The sequence below is a fragment of the Aotus nancymaae genome, unplaced genomic scaffold (genome assembly GCF_030222135.1).
Source record: "Aotus nancymaae isolate 86718 unplaced genomic scaffold, 86718_ANA_hifiasm-v0.15.2.pri h1tg000010l, whole genome shotgun sequence".
NCBI lineage: Eukaryota > Metazoa > Chordata > Mammalia > Primates > Aotidae > Aotus > Aotus nancymaae.
This window is the reverse complement of record NW_026988421.1, coordinates 10589946-10609270: the sequence shown is the minus strand read 5'-3', so window position 1 is coordinate 10609270 and position 19325 is coordinate 10589946. Positions and strand designations below refer to the sequence as shown.

The window sequence follows — 19325 nt, the reverse complement described above, 5'->3', positions numbered from 1 at the left end:
CACTTATCTGGGTGAGGAGAGGCTAACAGGGCTGAATTGAGATTCCTCCATACCTCTGACTTGCTTTCCCAAGCAGTGTCTAAAGGTATGTCTCAGCTTTCCTGTTCATTGGTAAGTCTTATGGCAGAGATGCTCATTTGGACCATCAGACCCAACACGTTTCTTGCCTGTGTGTTCTGTCCTGGGCTAGATATTAAACATTTGAACACAGCCTCTGCCTCCACTGAGAATCAGTCCAATAAGGGAGAAGTTTATGATTTGGTGCCTCAAGGGCTGTCTTAGTGGATTCATCCTTTCCTCTTCTCTTTCTCTCATATTTCATTATCTTTCCTGTAGGCTTCTAACCAAGGTGGTGAATCTGACCACCTCTGCCCAAAATCCGCTGTTGTCTCTCAATTCACGTTAGAATGGCCAACCAGGCTCCACGTGCCTGTTCCCTGAAGTCTCTTCCAGATGTCATGTCCTGCTCAAGCACTCTGCTCCAGCCAAACCTGTCTCTTGTCTTAAGCCTATCTGAAATGCTTGGGACCAGAGGTGTTTGGGATTTGGGATTTTTTGGAGGGGAATATTTGCATTATATTTACCAGTTGACCATCCCAAACCCAAAATCCAAAATAGTCTAATGAGAGTTTCCTTTGAGCATCATAGCATTACTCAAAAAGCTTTGGATTTGGGGGGACATCAGATTTGGGGTTTTCAGATTTGGGAGGCTCAACCTGTATCTGTTCCTCAGCCAGGAATATTTGTCCTCTACAAATGGGTAACTCCCTCTTTCAACTTTGCGTACAGATGTCGCCTACTCTGTGAGGTATACCTGACCCCCTATTTTACTTTTTTAAATTTATTTTTTATTGAGGTAGGATATATATATAACTTACCATCTGTACCATTATTAAGTGTACAGTTCAGTGGCAGTAAATACATTTATATTTTGCTTTCCCCCCCTCATTCTCCCTTTCCTCCTTCCTTCCCAGCCTCTGGTAACTGACTCTGTGTTTTCAATGGGAAGCTACCTTCCCACACTTGTACTTTCTGTACATCTTTTCCTGCTTTATTTTTTTTCCCATGGAATTTCTCACTGTCCAGTAGACCAGCATACATTATTTTATTGTACTTTGCTTTTTGAGCTTCACAGATATTGGAATTTTTACAAATAGAATGTTTGTGGCAACCCTGCCTTGAACAAGTTCTATTGGTGCCATTTTTCCAATAGCATGTGTTTGCTTCATGTCTCTGTGTTGCATTTTGGTAATTCTCACCATATTTCAAACTTCATTATTATTATTTCTTTCAATTATTATATTTGTTAAAGTGATCCATCACTGGCGATGTTTGTTATTATTGCAGTTGAAAACAAACCATGTTCATAGATGACAAACTTAATAGACACATGTTGTGTGAGTTCTAACTGTTCCATAGACCAACTGTTCCCCTACCTCTCTTCACCCTCTTCCCTGAAACACAACAATATTGAAATGGGGCCAATTAATAACCCTACAGTGTCCTCTCAGTGTTGTGTTCGAGTGAAATGGAAGAATTCTGCCTCTCTCACTTTAAATCAAAAGCTAGAAATGATTAAGCTTAGTGAGGAAGGTATGTTTAAAGCCGACATAGGCTAAAAACTAGGCCTCTTGCACCAGTTAGCCAAGTTGTAAATGCAAAGGAAAAATTCTTGAAGGAAATTTAAAAAGTGCTTCTCCAGCGAACACATAAATGATGAGAAAGCAAAAGAGCCTTATTGCTGATACGGAGAAAGTTTGAGTGGTTTGGAGAGAAGATCAAACCAGCCACAACATTCTTTTAAGCCAAAGTCTAATCTAGAGCAAGGCCCTAAATCTCTTCAATTCTATGAAAGCTAAGAGAGGTAAAGAAGCTGCAGAAGAAAACTTGGAAGCTAGCAGAGGCTGGTTCATGAAGTTTTAGGAAAGAAGCTTTCTCTATAACAGAAAAGTGCAGGGTGAAGCAGCAAGTGCTGATGTAGAAGCTGCAGCAAGTTATCCAGAAGATTTAGCCAAGATAACGGATGGAGTTGGCTACATTCAACAGATTTTTGATGCAGGCAAAATACCCTTCCATTGAAAGAAGATGCCATCTAGAATGGTCATAGCTAGAGAGGAGAAGTCAATACCTGGCTTCAAAGCTATAAAAGACAGGCTGGCTCTCTTATTAGAGGCTAATGCAACTGGTGACTTTAAGTTGAAGCTAATGCTCATTTTCCATTTTGAAAATCCTAGGGCCCTTATAAATGATGCTCAATCTACTCTGCCCACGTTCTATAAATGGAAAAACAAAGCCTGAATGACAGCATACTTGTTTACAGCAGGATTTACTGAAAGCTTTAAGCCTACTGTTAAGACCTTTTGCTCAGAGAAAAGACTTCTTTAAAAATATTACTGCTCCTTGACAATGTACCCAGTCAAGTGAGAGCTCTGATGGGCACAGACAAGGAGATAAATGTTGTTTTCATGCCTGCTAATACAGCATCCATTATACAGCCCATGGATCAAACATTCATTTTGACTTTCAAGTCTTTTTATTTGCAAAATACATTTTTTAAGGCTATAGATGCCGTAGATAGTGATTCCCCTGATGGATCTGGAAGATCAGTTGAAAATCTTTTGGAAGGGATAACTATTCTAGATGCCATGAACAACATTTGTGATTCATGGGAGAACGTTAAAATATCAACATTAACAAGAGTTTGGAAGAAGTTGATTCCAATCCTCATGGATGACTTGGAGGGGTTCAAGGCTTCAGTGGAGAAAGTCACTGTAAATGTAGTGGAAATAGAAAGAGAATTAGAATTAGATGTGGAGCCTAAATATGCAAGTGAATTGCTGCAATCTCTTAAGAAAACTTGAATGAATGAGGATTTGCTTCTTATGATTGAGCAAGGAAAAGTAGTTTCTTGAGATGAAATCTACTCCTGGGGAAGATACTGTGGAAATTTTTGAAATTACAATGAAGGATTTGGAATATTCCATCAACTTAGTTGATAAAGCAGTAGGTTTTGAAGGATTGACTTCTAATTTTGAAAAAAGTTCTGCTGAGGGTCGAATGTGATCAAACAGTATCACATATTACAGAACTGTCTTTCATAAAAGGAAGAGTCAATCCACATGGTAGACTGAAATTGCCACAGCCACCCCAAACTTAAGCACTCGCTATCCTGATCAGTCAGCAGCCATCAACATTTAGGCAAGACCCTCCACCAGCAAAAAGATTATGACTTGCTGAAGGATCAGATAATTGTTAGCATCTTTTAGTAATAAAGTATTTTAATTAAGATGTGTGCATTTTTTAGACATAATTCTATTGCATACTTAATAGACTATAATATAGTATAAACATAGTTTCTATATGCACTGGGAAACCAAAAAAGTTATGACTTACTTTCCTGCAACATTTGCTTTATTGAAATAGTCTGAACTGAGCCCAACATATCTCTGAGGCATACTGTAGTATATTTCACTTATGTGTTGTTTGTTGGCTGTTTTCTCCAGTTGAAATGTAACCTCTACAGGGCAGGAATTTTTATCTGTCAGTTTTTGAACATATCTAGGACCTAGAGTGTTACCTGGCCCATAGAGGGCCCTCTGTGAATATTTGCTTGGTGAATGGATGCCTGCATGAATGAATGCCTGAATGAATATATTAGTGCTCAGAGCAGAGAGCAGAAAGTGACCATTTTAAGGCGATAGTATAAATGTCTGAAAGGTTTCAACCATGAGGAGGCTACTTCTGGGCTGGGAGTTTTCCAGATGGAGGGTGAAGAAGGAGAATAATTGGGCTGCTTTTCATGTAGAAGGTGCAACAATTATAAAGGCACAGGAGCCTGGAAGAGTACATTTAAGAGAACACACTTATTATAACAACAATTTTATGACATCAGGGTATGCCTGTTCCCAGACCGTTTATTGTAAATAATACATCATATTCTTATAAAATAGTCTGATGTTTTGAGGGCATGGTAAAATCTGAGTCACAGTTACTTTGGTTTGCAATAGTGCTCTGAAAACCCAAGTCCTATCAAAAGATTGAAATTTGAAATCTGAAACTGTGGGGGTATTCTCGCACATTCCTGATAGATTTCTGAAATATTCGAAAGTGTAAATGTATAAAACTGTGTAGCTAGAAATTCAGAGACTCAGATTTATTGATACTGATTCTATCTTACAGGGAAAGGTAATGAAAATGTCAGTGGAGGGAGCTGGTTGGTGGAGATCTCGCCACCCTTAACCATGATGTATTTCAGAGAGAATGAAAGCTGGCTGAGTTTGACAACTTCCATTCTGCATCTCAGAGAACCATAATAAGGTGACCCATGAAATACTGGCTTGATCTTTCACTCCATGGGAATTCAAATATTTGAAGTAATACTCTCCAAATTTCAATAAGCCTATAAAGAAGGTTGAATAAAGAATAAAGAATTCTGTATCTGAAATTTTAAAAACAACAATAGCAAAATGCTAGAGCAAAGACATGGTGCAGCATATAGAAAAAGCACTAGATGGTCGAGCACAATGGCTCATGCCTGTAATCCCAGCACTTTGGGAGGCTGAGGCAGGTGGATCATGAGGTCAGGAGTTAAGACTAGCCTGGCCAACACAGTGAAACCTTGTCTCCATTAAAAATACAAAAAATAGGTGGGTGTGGTGGTCCATGCCTGTAATCCCAGCTACTCAGGAGGCTGAGGCAGGAGAATTGCTTGAACCCAAGAGGCGGAGGTTGCAGTGAGCAGAGATTACACCACTGCACTCCAGCCTTGGTGACAGAGCAAGACTCTGTCAAAGAAAAGAAAAAGCACTAAATTTTAAGTTTGAAACCCAGGGTTAAAATACTGGCTCCATGCCTGTGACCTTGACCAAATTGCCTTACATTTCTGAGACCAGGTTGTCTCAGCTGTAAATGATAGGTTTGTTTTATGAATAAGACCCAACACAGGCCTCAAAACTGTTAGTAAAGTAGGAATCTGGAAGTTATAATGCAGGCAGACATGTGAACATTTTATAAGTAAAAAGGAAGTTAAATCTAGAAAATGTGAGTCAAAATGATGGAAATGTAAAGATTACAGGAAGAGATGACAGTGACTACAGAACACCATTTTATATTTTCTAATGTTATTGATGAAGTTGGCATTCATTACAACACCACAGATTCACTTGGGATTGAAAAGGGATGCCATCTGCCTTGGCGGGGAATCGAGTCATAACTCATTACTGTTAGAATGAGATCATTAAGATGACATATTGCCAACATAAGGAACACAGTCACAAAAGCTGTAGAAAAATAGCAGTTTTGGAGGGAGCCTCCGTTTGTAGGAATGGTTGAGTGATTGTAACATTGGGGCTCAACCTTTATCCCAAACCCTGCACCAGACGTTGGCTGAGGAAAACAAGAAGGGAAAAAGTTGTATCTAAGGGAAAAGACAGAAGCACTTGATCTTTAACTGACCTGTTTTTTATTACCTATGTACTAGACAACTTGTCATCATCTTTGGCTCAACTCTTTTCTGTGTTTGGGGAATTCCCTAATTTCTGGGGTTTGGGAGGAGGTAGAATCTCCTGGGAGGGGATGACAGAGCCAGGTCCTCCCTCTTGAGGACCCTAACAGCAGAGAATAATCTCTGGCTTCATCCACTTCCTTTGTTTCCCAGGCAGGACTTGAACTCCTGAGCTCAAGTAATCCTCCTGCCTTAGCCTCTGGTGTAGTTGGCACTACAGGTGCGTGCTACCACCCTGGGCTATTTTGTTTCATTTTTTGTTAACATTTTAAGTTGACACATTAGCGTGCATATTTATGGGGTACATAGTGATGTTTTGATATACACAATGTACAGTGATCAAGGGTAATGAGGATTGGGTTTTGATTGAATGTAATTTGCAAGAGAATGAGTGACAGAATTTGAGCACAAAATGAAGTAGAGCATGCAAATGAAAGTACTTTGCAAATTGTAGGGTGCTAGAAAAATGTGGGTTCTTTTTAATTTTCTACCTTTCAGGGTTATTTACAGACTAAATGAGACAGTGTATATCTCACATTGCTTTGTGGATGCTATCAAGTGCTGGCAAATGTGTGGGAGAATGAATGGAAAACTTCATCAATTTCTAGGATAGTAAATTGGTGCTGCTATTTTGGAGAGCAATTTGTCAGGCTTAAGGGGAAATTGAATATGCACATCCTCCAAAACCCAGCAGTTCCACTTCAAAGGAAATTTCTTATATGCAGAGAGACTTGTACAAGGATATTTATTACAGCATTGTTTGTAATAACCAAGGGTTGGAAATAAACCAAATGGCCAATGATAAGAATTGATAAATGTGGTAAATGCATAAAATAGAATGTCACATAGGAGTTAAAAATCATCATTTATTCACTAATTAAGCAAAGGACAAAAAGCCTCAACAGGAAAAAAAAAAAGACAAAAGACCTGAATAGTCACTTTGCCAAATATTCAATACATATACAAAAAGATGGGCAGGTTCATTGGTTGTCAAGGAAGTTCAAATTAAGGCCACATTTTGCAGGTACAACATTGGCACAAGTTTAAGTCTGATGATAAAAGTCTTGGAGAAGGTTGAAGCTACTGGAAAACCTGTCCTCTGCTGGTGGGAGTGCAAATTGCTGCAAGCCCTTTGGACAATAATCTGGCATTATTTAGTGAAGTTGAAGACGTGTGTGCTCAAAACCCAGCAATCCCCCTTTGTGACGTCAAGATGCTCCTGCACATATGCTTAAGAACATTTGTGCCAGCTTTGTTTATAATAGCAAAAACCTGGAAACAACCCAAATGTCTGAGGATGGGGAATGGGTAAATAATGGTGTGTAGTTATGAAAACGAATACACAACAGCTACAAGCCTCTACTGGGATGAATCTCACATGCATAACGTTGTGGAAGAATATGTATAATTCCATTTATGTAAAGTTTAAAAGCATGCACAACTAAATGATATGTTATTTATGAGTATATGACACATACGATAAAGGCAAAGAATAAATAAACAAAGGTGAGGAAAGGTGAGACAATAATCAAGAGTTTGGGATACTGGTTACCTATCGTGGGGAAGGATGTTGGGGTCAGGTGGGACACCTTGGGGATTATCCGATACTCACAATCTAACAGCAGGTGGTAGGTCACCAGGTGTTCTTATTAACTTCAATATTCTTTATATATCCTAACATTGATAAATCTTAAACATGTAATATTGAATGAAAAAAGTCAAAAGTCAAATGAGACACCAAGCACAGTCCTATTTGTGGAGATAAAATAACCCATGTGAATAAAGTATTCTTAAGGATATCTCTCTATGTAAATAAAACCCTATAGGGCAGCTACATGTTAAATTCATTGGCCTGTGCACGTACCGTGGAATGAGAATGGGATTAAGGATTGAGTGAAGGGGAGGGCATACATTTCAAAATATTAAAGATGAAAATGGGGCTGTTTGTGAACTCTTGATGGTTGTGTGCCATGAACTGACTTGAGGTGGTTAAATTAATCAACTCATTCTCTTTCCATGCATCTAATATCCCAAAGGGAAGGAAAGATTGCTTTGCAAATTAGAATAGTCAAAATCAAGTATGAATCATTAAACATATTTTGCTTGCTGGTAGGTTAAGGGTCACACTGGATATATAGTAGACAATAAAGCTATTTGCTAATTTGTCTTGAATCTTTAGTCAAAAATCTGTCATGAACTGGGATATATTCTTAATTTCCTTCTTTTCTCCTCTTTGCTCAAATAAATGAGTTATAAGGGATCTTTGGGTTGATTTAAAACCACCACTAGCCATTATCACAGCACACCTAAGCTACTGACATGGCCTCTTTGCTGTTTACACTGACTTATCGCTGTTCTAGACCCAACTCTGTCCTTTTTAGGCTGGTCAAAAATTCAACACCAGTATCTTCATTCTCTTTGCAAATTGTAGGGTGCTAGAAAAATGTGGGTTCTTTTTAATTTTCTACCTTTCAGGGTTATTTACAGACTAAATGAGACAGTGTATATCCCACATTGCTTTGTGGATGCTACCAAGTGCTGGCAAATAAAGTTCATTCTAAAGAATGAACTTCATAATGGCAAAAGTGATAAGGCAGAAAACTGAAAACAAAAACAAAAAACCCTATAATAATTGAAAAGAAAAAAATAGAAGTGTCCTTATTTTCAGAAGTTTTATAGCTAGAAAATCCCAGTGAATTAATTGGAATGGAACTAATAAGGCAATTCATTCAATGAGATGGCCAGATAGAAAATGAAGATATAAATATGAAAGACTTCCCTATGTGTATGTGCATACCTTAGTTAGAAAGTATGAAGGGGAAAAACACCATTCGTAATAGTCACCCTTTCTGGGGTACTGGGTTCAAGGTCTCTCATGGAAACAATCCCATTTATTTTTGGCCCTCGCCCCCTCACCCTGGGCTGCACCCTGTCCAAAGGGCTCTGTGGGGACAAGTGCCATGGCACCTCCTCTACCGCCCTTGACACACTTTTCTTTTTACCACACTTAAGATCTGCAGCCCTGCCTGTGACCCAGAAAGCTTTAACATTCTCCCACTCAAGGCAGTGCCAGCTCCTCAGAATTATCTCCAATCACATCACCAATTCAGAAGGCTCTGTGTTTGTATCACTAAAGGGCCCATTTGACTGGTTTTCCCAGAAAAATGGAACAGTCTCCTCAAATGGACTATTGAAATCTTTTCCTCCTGCCAAACTGAAATGGCTTATTTAGAGCTCTCAAATAACTGACTTCTTTTTACCTTTTCAGCTTTGAAGTTTCTAAAAGCAACAGTTCTGAGCAAACTTCTCAGAAGTTTGGTAAAAAGTCATGGCTTCTGGGGCTGGGAATTGACTGGAAAAAGGCAAGAGAATTTTCTAGGGTGATGGAAATGTTCTACATCTTGCCTTGGGTGGTGCGTTCCACAGGCAGATATAATCATCAAAAATTATTGAATAGAATGCTAATGATCTGTACATTTTATTGAATGTAAATCATACTTCAATTAAAAAGTAGCTGTAGTTCTCAAAAGTTAGGATACATCAGAATTGCCCAGAGCCTTCATAATTATGCAGAGGTTTAACCCTGAAGATTGTCAGTAGACCACTGATGGGTAGAGGAAGCTCTGTTTTTAATCAAGCATCTACAGGTGGTTGTCTCATCATCCTCTGGGAAACTGACTTAGGTTCTGAGTTTTAGCCTGGGCGCTCCAGACATGGTTCTCGGAGTTGACAGGCTCCCGTGCAGTGTGTAAGCATCAAGTAGCCTGGCTTCCTCTCCCCACTGCACCCCTGACCTTATTGGGCACACATCCACCTGGCAGTTTCTATGGGCACTTTCTAGTGACAAAGGCTCAGAGTCTTTGGCCACCTCTACTCCAGTCAGAACACAGAAGCTAAGTCAGAGAAATGGAGTTGCCTGCGGGAAAGATGGTGTTGATTTGCTTTAAATTTCTAGAAAATGCTGTTGCCTCCGCAGGTATCCCCACCTTTCTTCTGAGATGGGATTTGAAATTTGCTAACAATCTCACTGCAGAATCACAAGTCTTCCTAACTTCTACTTCACCCTTGATGCATGGCAGAAATGTCTACAACTAGAGTCACTGCTATAGGCTAAGGTGGAGTTTTTTCCCTTAGATCCCTGTTAGAATGCAGAATAACAAAGTAGCAAAGAGCTTCAGAAATTAGATGCAGGATCAAATGCCAGGGTGACTAAAAGAAAAATAATCAGCCTGGCCATATGGTGAGACCTCATCTCTACTAAAAATATAAAAGTTAGCTGAGTGTGGTGGCATGCGTCTGTAGTCTCAGGTACTCAGGAGGCTGAGGCACAAGAATCACTTGAACCCAGGAAGCGGAGGTTGCAGTGGGCCGAGATTGTGTCACTGCACTCCAGCCTGGGCAACAGAACAAGACTCTGAAAAACAAACAAACAAACAAACAAACAAACAAAAAAGGAAAAATAATCAGGGTAAGAAAGGAAGTGGTTTGCTATACAATGGACCAGTAACAGGGCCTTAGAGTAAAAAGACAAAGTGTGGATTAAGCCATCCTGAATATATCCCTATTGAGGAATCATACCTGTTTTGGGAAGAAGAAAACATAGTAAAGTAAAACTGAAATCTGTGTATCCCTGGGAGCCAAGCAGGCAATTCTACTAGGGATCTCCATTAGATACCTATTGCTATGTAACAAACCACCCCAAAACTTATTGCCTTAAAAAATTGAATATTATTTCTTGGTTTCTGTATGTGGGGAATTCTTGAGCAGCTTAGGTGGGTGCTTCTGGCTCAGGGTCTCTCACAAGTCCTAGGCTGCATCCAGCTGGAGGCTTGACTGGAGCCGGACAATCCACTTCCAAGGTGGTGCAATCACATGGCTGTGGGCAGGAGGCCTCAGTTCCTCAGCAAACAGACCTCACCTTAGGGTTGCTTGAGTAATCACAACATGGCAGGGGGCTGCCTCCAGAACAAGTGATCCTAGCGAGAGAAGGAAGGAGGAAGTCACTATGTCTTTTATGATGGAGTCTCAAAAGCCACACCCCATTATTTCTTCCTCCTATTTGTTAGAAGTGAGTCATTAAGCTCAGTGCATGGTAAAGGAGAGGAGAATCAGGCTGTACATTTTGAAAAGAAGAGGATCAAAGAATATGTGGAGATATTTGAAAACCAACGTAGGATCTCACCGCTTCACTCCCTACGAAGACATTACACACACACAAACACAAATATGTGAGAAGAGGAAATTTACCTATGCTTTAGAGTGAGAGGTAAACATTTGCAGGAACCCTTAAACATCTTACCCTCACACATGTTATTATTCAAGTCAATAGACCCCCTTTATTATTAAAGACATTTTGAATTAGTTTTCTGTACCCACAGATGACAAAATTTTAACTGCTACAGAAGGCAGTGTGTAAGGAGTATCATGCAAGTAGGCAAGTAGAATGGAGCACAGAGACACAAGAGGCTTGTGCCTGAGAAAGGGATCCCATCCAACTTAACGGAAAAAATCATGATTAGTCTAAAGCCAGTTGTGGCAATTCCATTACCCTTGTCATGTAGTTGGCTTAGGTCAGTCGTTCTCACACTTGAACATCAGAATCAGCTCCACCTAGGGTTTCTGACTCAGTAGGTCCAGGGTGGGCCAAGAATTTGCATTTTTAACGAGTTCCCAGGTGATGCTGCTGTTGCTGGTCCAAGCATCGCATACTGAGAACTGCTGGTTCAGGCCAATGAAATGGTAGAATGGTTAGATTTCAAGGAGGCTCCTGGAGAAGATTTCCTAGGACTTAAAGAGATCCAAGGAAGAGGCAGGGTCGTGTTTGCTTGTCTTCTGCTATCCGATGTTTGTATGTGAAAATGTGCTTCCAGGTGCAGTGGTCTTGTGGCCAAGGGGAGTGAGCCAACGAGCTAAGGCTGGCAGAGCAGACAGAGGCCTTTGATAATGCTGAGTTTTCCAACTGATGAGCCCTGAAGCTTTTTACAAACGTGAAGCTTTTTACAGCCACGCTTATTTGGTCAGATGATAAGTTTTCCTATTGACCAAGTCATTAGGAATCAGGTTTTCTGTTTTCTCAGCTGGAAAACAAATGCCAAGCTCACTCATATACAAAGTGTTAAGGATTATAATGCACATTGTCTTCCAGAAAGCAGCACAAATTTACACCTCCTCCAGCAAAACATCTGAGCATTTTCTCCACACTGTTGTCAACACTGGGTAATGGCGTTTTAAAAAAATCTCTACTAGTTAGGTGAAAAATGATATCTCTGGGTGCTCATTTGCATTTCCATTATTACAAGTGAACCCGAAGATTTTCTAATACACATTCTTCTTGAGGACGACGAGGCTGCACTATAAACATGTCTCCATGATAATCACCATTCATTGCTTTTGCTCACTCAGGTGGGACTGAAAATGCGTGGCTTAGGCTGTAAGCTTGGGTACACTGTTGCACTTGACAGGAGCTGTTTTGGGACAGAGGCTTCAAATCTATCCTGATAAGTGACAAAGAGAAGAACCTTATCCCCAAGTTTTGTCTTATACCTTTGGATCTCTTTTGCTTGAGAAATGTCCCTGTGTGGTTGTCATTTCTCTCTTTACCAAAGTGGTCAGAAGTGTAAACTGTGCTGACATAGGCTTCCTTTCTGAAGATGTATGAAAATGCAGGGGAAAATCCTCAGGCATTTCACTGCTTCGTAAAGCAAGATGCAGCAGATGACTGAGGGCTGGGTGCTTGTTTGTTTAAAGATAATTACTCACAGCAGGCTATTTGTGTCCGCCTTTACGTCTAGCAACATATATTAGAGTGATCGAGCTTTAGAAGTAATATTTCTGACCAGGATAGGTGGGGTCACTTGGAACAGTTTCTACCAGTTCCTGAAAGCTAAGAATTGCCAGCATTCTTGCTCAAAGTCTGCTCATGTTGTATTCTTTCCCTATTTATGTTTGCAATTGAAGGCAGCTTGGAAAATAAAAAATTCTCTAAGAAATGTGGTTCTCCATTGGAAAGACCAAAATATCAGGTTGAATAAGCCACAGTGTAGGCATAAACTGTGTTTTCTTTATTAATCTGCCATACATACACACACACATACAGCCTAGCACTCTCTCATATACTCTATGCTCAAAACCATATGTTCAGAAATGAAAGTACACAGACTTGAATTTGGACATATCTTATTGATATGTAATTTGATGAAATCTTTATTGGCACATTGATGTGATGCTCCCTGGCTATTCAAATAATTAAGTTATAGAAATTTTCAATGACAATTGAAAACTGGGACCTCTAGCCTAGCTAAAAATTGACGGCAGTTTATTGCCTGAGGATGAACGCTAACTACTTGGCTGTTTCCAGAGGCTTATAGAAAGGCATTCCTTGCTTTTATCATGATTGAGAACCCCCATGTCTGCTGTGTGAACCAAAAATTCTGAATATGTTGAGACTTCTTCAGTGGCTCTGTCTGGTAAGTTTGACTCACATTGCCCAAGCACACACAGGTATATAAAAGCAACAGCCTTTATTAATTTAGATTAAAGAGTATTCATGTGAAGAGGAGTCAAGCATTTGAATCCTATAGCCAGAAGGTTCCCTTCCCAGGTGAAGGTTCGATGAGAAGCCAAGTTATCATCAGAATCGTTGGGTTTTCATTCTTTCGAGGAGGAGATGGACTGACTTTAAAGAATCCTATACATACCCCAAGAGGAAGTCCAGTCCCAGTTACTTAACTTTATATAAGCTCCTTCCTCATCCTTCATCTTAGCCTTTTTTTCTCCTGGGCTCCTTTAGGGAAAATCATTGGGAACCCTGATATTTGCATTGAGCCATACCTATTAATTCAACAGCTGAACATCAGTAGCTTATTACTGGAAACAGTGCTTAACAACAGAATCTGTGCTTTGTCTCTATGTATTAAAAAGGAGATTATTCTAGAAAATGTGAGTCATTTGCACAAAAGATCTATATTCTGAAGAACTTTTATGCCTTTTGAAGGTTTCCAGGAGGGTGGGCAGCTCATCAAATACTAAAGTGAAATTAAAGGCAGATTTTAAAATGTAACCTCTGACCAACCTGAGAAAATATTAACAGTTTGTTAAAAAAAAAAAATTTGGAAGTTATGTTATCTTTTGAGTGTCTGATAAAACTTTAGGTATCTGAGAAGGACCGGCGGAGCAAGGTGGCTGTATAGAAGTTTCCACCAATTGTCTCCTGGCAAAGACATCAATTTAACAACTATATATACAAAAAACAAAGCAGCTTCATAAGAACCAAAATCAGATGAGCACTCACATTACCTGGTTGTAACGTTGTATCACTGAAAGAGGCACTGGATGTGGGAAAGACAGTTGTGAATCACTGATGCTACCCCTCTCCCATCCCTTGCCAGTGGCTGCATGGTGCAGAGAGAGAATCTGTCTGCTTGGGAGAGGCAGACTACAGCACTTGTGAAATGATTCTAAAACCAGCAAGAGAAATAAATAACATATAATGGCACTCCAAGATATCTGGCAGCAGACTTTTCAAGGGAAACCTTACAGACTAGGAGAGAGTGGCATGACATATTTAAAGTGCCAAAGGAAAAAGTCTTTTGCCATAGAATTGAGTATCTGGCAAAAATATTGTTTAAACACAAAGAAATAAAGATTTTCCTTGACAAACAAAATTCGAAGGTTTCATGAACACCAGACCTATCCTAAAGTAAGTGCTGAAGGGAGTACTTTGGTCAGAAAGGAAAAGGATGTTAATGAGCAATAAAAATCAATTAAAGATCTAAAACTCACTGATAGTAATTGTACACAGAAAAATGCAGAATATTATAACAATGTACCTGTGGTGTGTAAAACTACTCCTATTTTAAGTAGAAAGACTAAATGGTGAACCCATGAAAACCAGTAACTACAACTTTTCAGGACATCAACCTTAAATCTAGAAACATACATTGTATACACACAAAAAAAGCAAGAAATTAAATCATACCACTAGAGAAAATTATCTTCACCAAAAGGAAGACAGAAAGGAAAAAAGAAAGAGAAAAATCACAAAACCAGAAAACAAATAACAATGGCAGGAGTAAGTCCTTATTTATCAATAATAACATTGAATGTAAATGGACTAAACTCTCCAATCAAAAGATAGAGTGACTGAATGGATTAAAAAAAAAACAACACACAAGACCCAATAATCTGTTGCCAACAAGAAACACATTTCTCCTGTAAAGACACATGTAGACTGAGAAAGAGGGATGTAAAAATATATTTCATGCCAAAATAGAGCAGGAGTAGCTAGCTCTACCTATATCAGACAAAATAAATTTAAAGACAAAAACTATAAGAAGAGACAGAGAAGGTCACTATATAATGATAATGGCACCAATTCAGCAAGAGGAGATAACAATTTTACACATATATGCATCCAACACTGGAGTACCCAGCTATATAAAGGAAATATTATTAGAGCTTTGAGAGAGATAGACTCCAGTACAATAATAGTGGGAAGTCTTCAACATCCCCCTTTAAGCATTGGACAGATCTTTCATACAGAAATTAATAAAGAAACATCAGACTTAATCTGTACTATAGACCAAATGGACCTAATAGATATTTACAGAACATTTCATCCAATGGCTGAAGAATACACATTCTTCTCCTCTGCACATGGATCATTCTCAAGGATAGACCATATGTTGTGTCAAAATGCAAGTCTTAAAACATTAAAAAATGTTGAAGTAATATCCAGTATCTTCTCTGACCACAATAGAATAAAACTAGAAATCAATAGCAAGAGAAATTTTGGAAACTATACAAACATGTGGAAATTGAACAAAATGTGCCTGAATGACCAGTGGGTCAATGAAGAAATTAAGAAGGAAATCAAAGTTTCTTGAAACAAATGACAATGGAAATATAACATACCCATAACTATGGAATACAACAAAAGCAGTACTAAAAGGGAAGTTTGAATCTATAAGTGGCTACATCAAAAAAGAAGAAAAACTTCAACTAAACAACCTAAGGATGCATCTTAAACAACTAAAAAAGCAAAAGCAAACCAAATCCGAGATTACTAGAAGAAATAAAGATTACAGCAGAAATAAATGAACTTAAAATGAGAAAACAAAAGATAAACAAAACAAAATGTTGTTTTTTTTGAAAAGATAAACAAAATTGACAAACCATTAGCCAGACTAAGAAAAAAAGAGAAGACTCGAATAAATAAAATCAGAGATGAAAAAGGAGACATTACAACTGATATCGCAGAAATTCAAAGGTTTGTTAGTGGCAACTATGAGCAACTATATGCCAATAAATTGGGAAATCTAGAGGAAATGTATAAATTCCTAGAGACATAAAACTTACCAAAACTGAACCATGAGAAAATCCCAAACCTGAACAGACCAGTGACAAGTAATGAGATCAAGGCTGTAATAAAATGTCTCTCAGCCAAGAAAAGCCCAGAACCTGATAACCTGATAGCTTCACTGCTGAATTCTACCAAACCTTTTTTTTTTTTTTTTTTTTTTTTTGAGATGGAGTCTCACTCTGCACTCAGGATGGAGTGTAGTGGTGCCATCTTGGCTCACTGCAACCTCTGCCTCCCAGGTTCAAATGATTCTCCTGCCTCAGCCTCCTGGGTAGCTAGGATTACAGGTGGGTGCCACCATGCCCAGACCTCTTGAACTCCTGACATCTGGTGATCTGCCTGCCCTGACCTCTCAAAGTGCTGGGATTACAGGTGTGAGCCACTGCTCTTGGCCCCTATCAAACTTTTAAAGAAGAGCTAGTACTAATCCTACTGAAACTATTCCAGAAAATGCAGAAGGAAAGAATACTTCCAAACTCATTTCATGAAGCCAGTATTACCCTGATACCAAAACCAGACAAAAACACATCAGAAAAAGAAAACTACAGGCCAATCTGGCAAATGAATACTGATGCAAAAATCCTCAACAAAATGCTTAGCAAATTGAATTCAGCAATACATTAAAAAGATTGTTCATCATGACCAAATGGGATTTATCCTAGGGATGCAAGGATGGTTCAACATACACAAATCAATTAATGTGATACATCATATCAACAGAATGAAGGACAAAAAAGGTATGATCATTTCAGTTGATGCTGAAAAAGCATTTGGTAAAGCTCAACATCCCTTCATGATAAAAACTCTGAAAAAAAACTGGGTATAGAATGAACATACCTCAGTATAATAAAAGCCATATACAATAGACCCATAGCTAGTATCATACTGAATGGGGAAAAACTGGAAGTCTTTCTTCTAAGATTGGAAACATGACAAGGATGCTCACATTTACCACTGTTACTCAACATAGTACTATAAGTCTTAGCCAGAGCAATCACACAAGAGAAATAATGAAGAGCATCTGGATTGGAAATGAAGAAGTCAAATTATTCTTGTTTGCAGTTGCTAAGATCTTATATTTGGAAAAACCTAAAGGCTCCACCAAAAGACTATTAGAACTGATAAATTCAATAAACTTGCAGGATACAAAATCAACATACAAAAATCAGTAATATTTTTATATGCCAACAGTGAACAATCTGAAACAGAAATCAAGAAAGCAATCCTATTTGCAACAGCTACAAATAAGATAAAATATCTAGGAATTAAGCAAAGAAGTAAAAGATCTCTACAATGAAAACTATAAAACATTGTAAGAAATCAAAGATACCAAAAAATGGAAAAAGATTCCATGTTTGTGGATTGGAAGAATCAATATTGTTAACATGTCCATACTACTCAAAAGCAATCTAGAGATTTAATGTAATCCCTATCAAAATATAAATGACATTCTTCACAAAAATAGAGAAAAGAATTCTAAAATTTATGTGGAACCACAAAAGACCAAGAAGAGCCAAAGTTATCCAAATGCAAAAAGTACACAACTGGAGGAATTACATTGCCTGACTTTAAATTACACCACAGAGCTATAGTAACCAAAACAACATGGTACAGGCAATAAAGCAGACACATAGACCAATGGAACAGAATGGAGAACCCAGTGATAAATCCATACACCTACAGTGAACTCTTTTTTGACAAAGGTGCCAAGAACCTACATTGGGAAAGGAAAGTCTCTTCAATAAATTGTGCTGGGAAAACAGAATATCCGTTTTTCTTACAAAAGAATGAAACTAGAGCTCTATCTCTTTCCATATACAAAATTAAATCAAAATGGAGTAAAGACTAAAGACTAAGACCTCAAACTGTGAAGCTTCTAAGAGAAAGTATTGGGGAAACTCTCCAGGACATTGGAAAGGGCAAAGATTTCTTGAGTAATAACCCACAAGCCTAGGCAACCAAAGCAAAAATAAACAAATAGGATCTTATCAAGTTAAAAAGCTTCTGCACAGCAAAGGGAACAGTCCACAAAGTGAAGAGGGAACCTACAGAATGAGAAAAAATATTTTCAAACTAGCTATCTGATAAGGGGTTAATAACCAGAGTATAGAAGAGGCTGAAGCTCTATATGAAAAATCTAATAATCCAATTTAAAAATGGGTAAAAGACCTGTATAGACATTTCTGAAAAGAAGACATACAAATGGCAAGCAGGTATATGAAAAGGTGCTCAATATCACTGATCATCAGATAAATGCAAATCAAAACTACAGTGAGATATCATCTCACTCTAGTTAAAATGGCTTTTTGTTTTCCCCAAAATTCAGGCCACAAGAAAGGCTGACAAGGATTGCAAGCATCTGTGGAGTCATTCTGTTTTTAAATTCACCTTACAATTATTTTCTTAAAACCATAGGCAAACATATAAACTAGTTAATCTTTCCAAATGTTGTCTCATTACAAAAAGCTTTCATTATTTTCCAGGTTAAGCAGAAATCATTGAATAAAAGTAACTCCAAATTATTAAAAAACTAACCAAAAAACCCAACTCCAATGAACTGGAACATTTTGTTTCCCAAGCAAAACGAGTTGCAAGTTCATTCTTGAGCTGAGACAGACAAACCATTTGGCTTTCTTCAAGGCAAATCACAGGTAAACATGGATTTAGATTGCATCTGTTCTAGCAAACTTTTTATGTAGATGAAAAGGGCCTACATAAATATCAGTTCAAAGGAGAGAAATATGCTTTGGATACACCAGGGAAGTTAGTTTTTTTCTGCAACAATGTCAGTAGATTGAGTATTAGAAAGACCAAAGAATCTGTCATTTGTCACCTGGAAGGTCGAGGGAGAAAAATCCACTGGAAACTGAAGATGGAAGAGACCAATACTGCTCCTTTGATTTTATGAGAATCCAGAGGCGAGAGTTATAAGCAGGCATTCCCTAGTGTAGACATTTGCCAGTTTATGCCCTTATGTTGCAATGAATCTTCAGAAGGACTAAGCATGGATGCTATTATTAAAGATAATTAAATCACTCTGAATTATGGCTTAGCCAGGGTTTTAGCTAACAGAATGGTCATCATAATGTCTGGAAGAAATAAATAGACGAGGATTGGTTGAATAAGGAATTCCACTGATTGGGCTTTTTGTTATTGTTCACTTCAAAAAGAAGCTCTCTGCAAATACTAGAAATTAAGACCCACTGTGCATTATCTCTTAGTGGTGCTGCACAACTATGATCTGACCCATGTTCATTGCTGAGAAGCAGGAACTGATTTTCTTGTCTAGTTTTTTAAAAATCACATTTGCCAAAGTAATTAAATGAAAGGTTAATGGACAGCAAACTTCCTCTTGCACTATAGTCACAGCTTACACAGGAAATGGTGTATTTTGTTTCTCTTTTTGCATTGCAATAAGGCAAAACCATTGATGTCTGAGGGACAGACAGAGAGCAGATTAGT

The 19325-nt window shown here is 38.3% G+C and overlaps 1 pseudogene; it reads left to right on the top strand.

The window, feature by feature from the left end:
• The first annotated feature begins 1475 nt into the window (after window positions 1–1475).
• LOC135273900 (tigger transposable element-derived protein 1-like) lies at window positions 1476–3256 on the top strand (annotated as a pseudogene).
• Window positions 3257–19325: the final 16069 nt, after the last annotated feature.